Genomic DNA, 8,929 nt, shown 5'->3' with positions numbered 1-8,929 from the left:
AGTCAAGGTTACTGGTAGGGATACAAGGCAGGTGGGTGGTGGGTTTGTGAGCCTCCCACGCAGTAGGAGATAGCTTGAGGTGAATGCCTGCCTTCAACCATTTTGCTGGCTGAGGCCAAAATGCTGGAGCCGGACCTGTGAATAAGCTCTAAGTGACTCCTGCATGTACTGTATTTACTGCTTAAACAGTGGTCAGAAAACTAGCAGACTGCCTGGAGTGTGTTTAGAGGGACAGATAAATAAAGCTCGTGATTTGTTCTTCTGAACTGCGGAGACTCAGTATTTATTTTCCTGTGTTCTGTTGCTGCTTGAAAAACAGGTGAAACTGTCTGGGGAAGGGAGTGTTTGCCATGGTGTAGGTTTGTTTTGCCATGTGGGTGGATAGTTCCTAGGAGATGTGTTGAGCAGACGTGCTCGATGAACCCAGAAGTTTTCTTCCTTCAATAGCATGTTACTAGCTTATGCTGATAGCACGAAGCCCCCAAATAAATTCCCTTTCAACCTCCTTTTGCTGCCAGCCCCAATGTCAGGCTCCATGAAAATCTGAAGGCAGTAGTGCTTCAGAAGATGAAAGATCTCAAGCGTAAACAAGTACCTGTGTTAGAGGCAGAGCAACTTGATGTGAGGAGACACAGAACAAATTGATCTGCTTGCTTGTATCAGCTTGCAGTCTTGAGAAATGAAGTATTACTTGTGAGCTTCTGTAGGAAACATATCAGCTTTCAAAGTAAATGAATAATTCTGTAACTGCAGTGTTAAGTTAAGGAGAAATTGCATTCAAACTAGTTTAAGTTTGGTATCTTTTGGTTTAGTCCAGTTCTTTGAGGATATTCAGTGCATGACCTGATTTCTCACTGACTGCTTGGAAGCTGTTTTGCTTGATGTTCTTTATGAATATGGAAGTTAAAAAGCTTTGCCTGACTGAAGTCTGCCTCAACTATACAGAGTTCACTGATGTGAAAATCCTTTCCCCTTTTGCTGTCCCCTGAGGAGGAAGTTATTTGAATGTTAGGAAGTACTGAAAACATACCCATTGCTAGTGCAGCAGGATAAACCAGAGGTTTTTATGAATTGCTATGGTTTTAGTTGCAATCTGCTCTTAAGTAACCAGGCTTATCTATGGGCTTTAGCGTTTTCTCCTTGTTTGTTCATTTTTTTTCCTCACTGCTGTAGGATTTTGCTAGTGTATTGTTTTCTGGCATGAAATCTAATTCCTCAGAGTGTAACATAACAAGACTTTGCATACAAGTTTAGCTCTTAAGGATTGATGACAAAGAACCTAAAACAACAGGACCTTTCATTATTTATCTCCATTTACTGTGCTGTATTTATCTCAGGCCCGCTTCCAACTCAGAAGTCAACTTTCCTGATTCAAATACAAACAGTTTGCTTGAGATGATCTACCAGAACATTTTACTTAGCATTTACTATCAGGATCCTGCTGATGGTTTCATATGGAAAAGATCAGAGCTAGCCTGTGGGCCTGCCTACAGCTGTTGGAAGTAATCAAAAGTTGTGGGATCAATTGCCAGCATGATGTGGGGATGGTGAAAGTCAACAACCCTTTTTCTTTTTCTACTCAGTGCCAGAATTAGCAGCTTTAACTTCCTACAAATGATGTCAGAATCACACCGAGTGTGGATCTGTTACACAGATAATGGTTGAATAGCACTGGTCTTCTCTGTTTTTATAAGAGATGGGATACAAGGTAACAACCAGCAAGTGTATGGTGAAAGAAAAACCATTGAATATCTATCTGTTTGCATGGGTGCTATTTTATTTCTTTTAATTAATTATTCTGAAAGGGAAATTGTATGCACTTCTGGAATAAAATTTTACCCTAGTGCAGCATTTTAGAGGACTCTTTCATATCATTAGTGTTATTCCTCTATTTCATAACAGACTTAATTTGGGCTCAGAAGTTTTGGATAGCTTCTACTCCGTAGTTTCACTTCCCGGGCGTTGCCACTAGATGTCCCATTTTCTATACACTTCCTACTGAATTAAAGTCACTTCCGTTCTTTGTTTGGCATATGGGAAGGTGATTTCAGTATGTCAGCATTTGCATCATTCATATTTTCACTTCCCCTTCGACCATTACTGCAGCTATTTTTGAATAAAATCGATGCTAAGAGTGATTTAACATGGTTTAATAAGCTTCCTACAGGGGCTGGGAGTGAGAATGCAGGTCTGACACAAAATGCAGGCATTTTTCTGTCACCGTATAGTGTACAGTAACTTGCTTTTGAATTACTGTCTAGCAGAGCTGCTATACTGGGATATGTATTTCAGTGAAACCTTGCATAAAGCTCATGCTTTTTGCTCTGTAACTACTAACAGTGGCAAGTATTCAGCATAAACAATTTCTTTGCTGGTTCCTTTAAAAACAAAAATCTCAAGGAAAGATTTTTGAATCAAAGTTATGTGTGAATTATGCTGTATGCTGCATCTGTATACAGGTCTGAGCGGAGGGCTTGTGCCTCAGAGGTCTGTGAGTTGCACTGTAAAACACAGCCAGCATACTCTTTGTGCCAGTTATATGCACGTTGGCTCCAAAACTGTGTTGATAGCCAGAGTGGCTTCTGGCCTCTGGATCCCAGAGGTCTGTTTTATGATCCTCTTCCACTGATCTCTGGACACTTGTCCTGAGCCTCCTTGCAGTGTGTGGGAAAGCACCTCTGTAGTGCAGGGCTGTGATGGGGATTCCTTCCATTAATGACTGTGCAGATGGCAGCTGGTGTTGCTGTGGTGTCTGCATGTTTGCAGGCTTCCTCCCATGGTTAGAGCTGCTCTCCATTTCCAGGGCCTTGTTCTGCTCACCCTCTCTGAATAGCTGCCCTCTAAAGCAGGAAAGTAGCAAGGTGAAAGCTCACAACTAGAAAGAGAAGTCCTAATTAGCCGCAAATATCTATTTATTTTGGCTGGAGGAAAGAGGTAGTTTGTTTGCAGCTGTCTCTAGCAGATAATACAGCACTGGGAAGTAAACGTTTGGTATTAAGAGTAGAATACATCTGCTTCTGTTCATTAGTCTGAATGCGTCACACAGGTGTGAACACAATATCTTTTTCAAAAGCTCACAGTGTAACTTTCCCAGATATATAGATATTATCCTCTCACTAGAAGAAGTCAGGGACACTGCCATTTAGGTTCATTAATTACTGCAGCTGTTTCTGGTGATAGCATTTAATATGCATCTCTAGATGTGAACTCTCCTTAACGTTCCTTCTGGTTGTAGGAGCGCTATATGTTCCGTGCTAGGAAGTAGATGAGAAGTTAGGGAAATAAAAGGTGGGAGTAAGTAAAGTTCAAGAGAACTGATGGAAGCTCTTTAAGACACTAGTGTTTCCTGAAAAAGCCATTGGGTCATTGAGTGATGTTGGCTGTATGCAGACCAAAACTGAAGTACTGTGTTCTGATGAAAAATAGCTTGGAAGACTGAGATCAACATGTTTTAGAAATGAAATGACAGGCTGAAGAGAAAACAAGTCAATGTGGGCATTGTTTCGTTTTGCCTTCAGACTTATTGGCTCACAATTAAAGTAAAATTTTGTGGGCCTGTTTTTGCTTATTTATGAGAGACAGTTTGTGCTGTTTCAAGGGAGCATAACCATGCAGAGATGGGAGGGTGTTTCTTATCCTGACACCTTTAAAATAATTTCTGGTTTCTTTTTCTTTGTCAGAGAATACATAAACTGAGGAGGTAGTTTTCAATAACAGAGGCCCTTCAGCAGTGTAAAGGAAGAACAGAGCAGTGCAAGTTGGTGGCTTGTGACCTGAAACCTGGCTTCAGTTACCTGTCACCAGTTGTGGCTGTAGCAAAGCTTACCTTTATTCTCCATTTGAAAATGGAGATAAGTGATGCTGCACCTCATGACTCTCATGGGGATGCTAATGGTAGGTCCTTAGATAAGAAAGAAGACTCACTACAGGATCTCACCCAGAACTGAAAGTAATAAATGCAAAAGCTGCATTTACTTTGTGATGTCAGTTCTTTTCAGCTGAACTCTCATGTTCTCTTCCCCACAGTGAGGGATACATGTGCTCATGGCTGATTTTTTTTTTTCTTTGCTCAGATTTTTTTGAATTTGCACTAAGCTACACCTCCACTGAATATAACTGAGTGCTTTTGTCTCTGCTCCTCCTTTCAAAGTATAACTAATGGCTTAACTGGCTAAAGGAATTATCTTTTGGACTTGCATTTGTTACTGAGAGGTATCTCCAAGTTATGTAGTTACATTTAAATTCTTTACACAATACTTTAAATGCTTGCAAGGGGAATAAAAAGCAGTGTTCTCTTATGGGAATAGGATACACATCCTGTGTGTGTGTGTCTCAAAGCATGTAATTTGCTCCAGATAAAGTGTTGTGCAGAACAGCCAGAAATACAGCAATACAACAAGCACCTGCCTCCTTTTCTTTCAGTTGCTGGAGGCAAGTCTGTGCTCCCAGCCATCAAGGAGGAATGTTCTACTTCTTGGGGAGAAGTGGGCAGCCTGGAGAGCAAAGCTTGCCTTAGAATAATGTTGTGGGGCTGTGCTAGTAATGAACATAAGGGTCTGAGACAAGTGTTGGAGCCTGGCTCAAGTGATTTCTTTGTTTGAATTTGGATTATTACATTGATGACATCCTTGTGCTATGCCCTTATATAAAGATAACTTCAAAGAAATCTGCATCTCCTCTGCCTAAAAGAAAATGAAACATTTTTCTGGTGAGATGAATTCAGCTGGCTGATGCTATAATGGCTATTAGTACTCCTAGCTCCCATTAACCTTTTCATATTGTTCCTGGTGTCCCAAGAGAAATCAAGAATCTGTCAGAGCACTGCTCTGTAATGGGCTCTGTATTAAAAGTAATGATTCACTTACAGGATACTGTCTTTGCTGGAATGTAAACCAACATCCAATCTCCAAAGCAAGTCTCAGAGTGCTTCGAAAAAATAAATAAATGCATCTTCCTCTACTTTGTGCTCATAACCTGCCCTTCAGCAACCACTTGGTGCCAGTGCATGCAGCATGAAGTAATTTCATAAACTTTTTGTCAGTATTACATCAGAACCTTTTCACCCTGCCTGTAAACCAGTATCAGCCTCCCTTCCTCTTATTTTAACAGCATTACTACTCAGCCTCTGCCTTGTCTCTTCCATCTCAGGTGCCCAAGTGCAGTATAAAGCTCTCTCCATTTGTGCTAGCAACTGAGCAGTTTGCTGTGCTTGTGAAAGAGTGGGGTGAAATGAGACACTGAGAAATGGCACTCTTCTGGCTCCCGGTTTGAAACAGAACCGTTTCTCCTGTTGGTATTAATCATAACACCAATATGAAATTGCTCTTTTTTTCCTTCCCTTACTTTTCCTCTGGGTTGTGGTTCATCAAGAAACTTTTACTGTTTCCTTTTTGAAGAGACATATAAATGTGAAAAGTACGCAGGATTCATCTTCAGTTATAATATCATAACAAAACTGTGACCACGAGTGCTAGTGCCTGCTTCCTGAAGTTTCCCAAGCCTGAAAATCCTTATTGGTAAGGCTGTTGCTCTTCAGTGATTCTCCAATAGGGTTTTGAAATATTCTGTAATGCTTTTTTTTTTTTTTTTTTTTTTTTCCCTCTCTCCTTAAGAGCAAATATTACTCTTGATACAGGCTGTCATGGACATTCCTGTATCATGTGAAAGTGTCTCTAATCTGATCACTGTGCTCTGATTTTTGATACGTCGAAGGACATTTTCCTCTTAGCAGTGATCTGGCATATGGCAAAAAAAACAAACTTTCTTTTAATCCTTGAATTTTTTTTGTGTGTGTGCTTATGTTTTTGTGATGTTATGTTGCATGTATCTCAGAAATATTATTGGTAGCACAATTATGTACAGTGCTTTTGGGCAGGAGATGACATGGGGTGGAGGACTGCACTAATACAGCAAACTGTCAACTCTTTTATTTAAAACAAGAAACTTGAAGCTCTTGGTCTTTTTGCAGTCCAGCACCGTGCTCTTCACAGCAGCTGTGAGAGGCCATGCTTCTAAAAGTAACTGCTTTTGTGCTAACTTTTCATCCAGTAAGACTTTCACTTTGTTTCTGAGAATAGTAAAAACAAGAACAAAGAAACAAACAAAAAAAATCCATGTAAATGTATTTAATATTATAACCAGTCTTTGAAGACTCTTTTCAGTCTGTCAGAATTCTCTAAGTTAATTATTTCACATACCTAGTGATTGTTTTATCAGTGCTCTGCTTCCCTTTTACAGCTACGTTGGCAATTTTGAGTAATTGATACGGTGGTCGTTGGCCAAGGGAAATCTGCTTGCTTATTTATTTTGAATAAATGTGTCTAGGCTGACTTGCACATCTGAATTTCATACAGAAGCCAGAAGGTTTACTGAACTCATGCTTATTTGGGTATTGTTCTGCAGCCCTGCCTGCAGGTTCTTTATCCTTGGAAGTGTAGGTTACATTGAAGTGGCTCTTGGTTTTGTTTGTTTACTTATTTTTCTTTAAGAAGAAAACAGAACTTTGGAGAACAAAAGGTGACTTTTGAAGCCAGAATACAACTACACAATCACAGTGACCAGCTGCCTCAGATTGCCTTGATGCTGATGTTCTTTCAGCTGCCCACCCTGAAGCTGAGCATATCTGTGGGAGGAAACAGAGCCCATCTTCTTCCAATAGAGAATGATCCTCATCGTAGCCTTCTGTCCTCTTCTCCTGCCACCTCCTCTGCAGGAAGATGTTGTGAATAAAGTGGGATTTCAAACCAGTCAATGTACTCCACAGGTCCTCACTTTGTAGGAATGGAAATGGGCAGCAAGCAAGAGTTGGTGTGCTTTAGTCATCTGACTTGTTGTTGTTATTGTGCTGTTTTGCATTAATATATAGCTTTTAAAATCCCTTTTCAAGAGCTCAGGTCATGGAAGTGCTGAAGTCTGACAGAGCAGCCAATGTATCTCCAGAATGAAAAAACAAATTCAGAATATGTCCCTATGTTGATTCATTCCCATCTTTTACTTCTGAAGAAATGTGAGGTTGCAAATATGGTCTGCGCCTCTGAGGTTACTTTGGTTTACAGGCTGCTGAGCACTTGGTTGTTTAACCAAAGCACACGCCACCTCAGACAGGTAGTCCAGCATTTTGTTGCACTTTGAAAGCATGATTTTGAGACAAACTCCAGAATTTCACTCTGTATTGGTAAGACCATAATTCGAAGCACATTATTTTGATTGTTTTCTTTCATTCCAGGTGTTTACAGCTCTGTGCTAAGGGTGGATTGGAATTACCTTGCGCCAGCAGCAGCAGCACTGGGGAGCAGACTGCTACATCCTGGTAAGATGCTCTAGTGGTTGAAGGAGGGGGAAAGACTGCTTTCTCCTAATATGTTTTTTGGTCATGTGAAAAACAGACTTTATTAAAAAAAAAACAAACGAAATCTTATTTGTGGTTTATAGGTGAATGTTATTTATACTAGAGTAGCAGCTAATAGTGTTAAATACTTGCCCATGGTAGCCATAAATGTTCTGATGCTGGGAGTCACCATCTGTTACTCTTCCAGCCTGACTTAATTTTTTTTTTTTTTTTCTACTGAAGGTAGTCAGTGTGATTTGCATTCTCTTCTAGCTGTATGTTCATATCTTTTATGTTCATTCAGGATTTGTTGATACTGCTATTTTCACCTCTTCACTTTCCATTCAAATCAACACAAAGAGTAGAATTCTGTAATTAGGAGAGTTTTTCAGAAATCTGCTCTTGGCAAATAGACTGGCAAATCATTAATAATTTTGTTGCAAAACCCACTAGGCCCAATCACACCATGAAGTTATGCAAATATTTACTTGCTTAATCAAATCTTGCTAACGTTTTAGTTTTAACTAAAGAAGGTTTTATTCTTAACTTTGTCTTTTGGCAACGTTTCTTTATGCTTAGTTTAACCTTTTCCATGGTTGGAGTCACAGTTCATCTTGCAGCATGTATTTCAGACCCTCCAGAGAGGGAAAGTGCTCTGCTCTTGCATCCAAGATCATTTTTCTTGTTCTTCATGAATTTGAAAGCCAGAGGTTATCTCTGTTTGGCTGAACAATACCTCATCTTTGGCTGCGGGTGAGACTGCACAGCAGAACAGAACAACAAGGTACTTTGTGTAAGCTGCTCAAAGGTAGAAGAGGTGAAAACTGTTTCCCATAGCTTGAAAAGAATGGTGGTGAACTTCCTCCATGATATGTGATAAGCAAAGTATACACACTTCAGAACAAACAATGTCTTAATTTGTTCCCAGATCCACAGCCTCCAACATGATGTTTATGGATGAAATGGAATGGGAGCAAGAATTAGGAAAGGTATTAAATAAGGTATAGGAAACAGAAGACATAATTAAAAAAAAAATAAAAAATCTATCCTCCCAAGTTCAGAATACATGAGAGAAGTTGGGAAGAAGTACCACCTTTTGTCTTTTTAAAAAATGTATTATTCCAGGCATAGCAATTTTGCAACTCCTTCATTAGTCTAGCAGAAATTTGGTGTCATATTGCCTAGTCTAAACCGTGCTTGGTGTTAGGGAAAGCCAGGAGTTCCAAGTGTGCATTGCAGCTGTGTGGGAGCCAGGAGGGGCTTGCTGCCGCATGGGGGTGGGACTGCTGTCTTTCTGAGGTGGCGTGGTGACTTCGTAGGTGGTCAGGCAACTTTTCCTAAATTATTTAGAAGCTGCTTTTATTACTTGTAAAGCTTAATAGATGCATTTATGCCATGAAAGACACTGTATCTGTGCATTGCTGAAACAGATTTTACTAACCTATTTCAAACTGGACTAGAGCTTTATTAGCTTCTAGATACCTGACTAATAGTTCAAATAATACTGATAGAACCTTTAAAAAATGTCTCATTACCCAATAGCTGCTCCTTATCTCATGTCTGAGTCACCAACGAAGTTTGAATTCCTTTTGGCTGTGCTCA

This window comes from Tympanuchus pallidicinctus, unplaced genomic scaffold, assembly GCF_026119805.1.
Source record: "Tympanuchus pallidicinctus isolate F22 unplaced genomic scaffold, pur_lepc_1.0 scaffold2, whole genome shotgun sequence".
Lineage (NCBI taxonomy): Eukaryota > Metazoa > Chordata > Aves > Galliformes > Phasianidae > Tympanuchus > Tympanuchus pallidicinctus.
Note: the sequence above shows the minus strand (reverse complement) of the source record.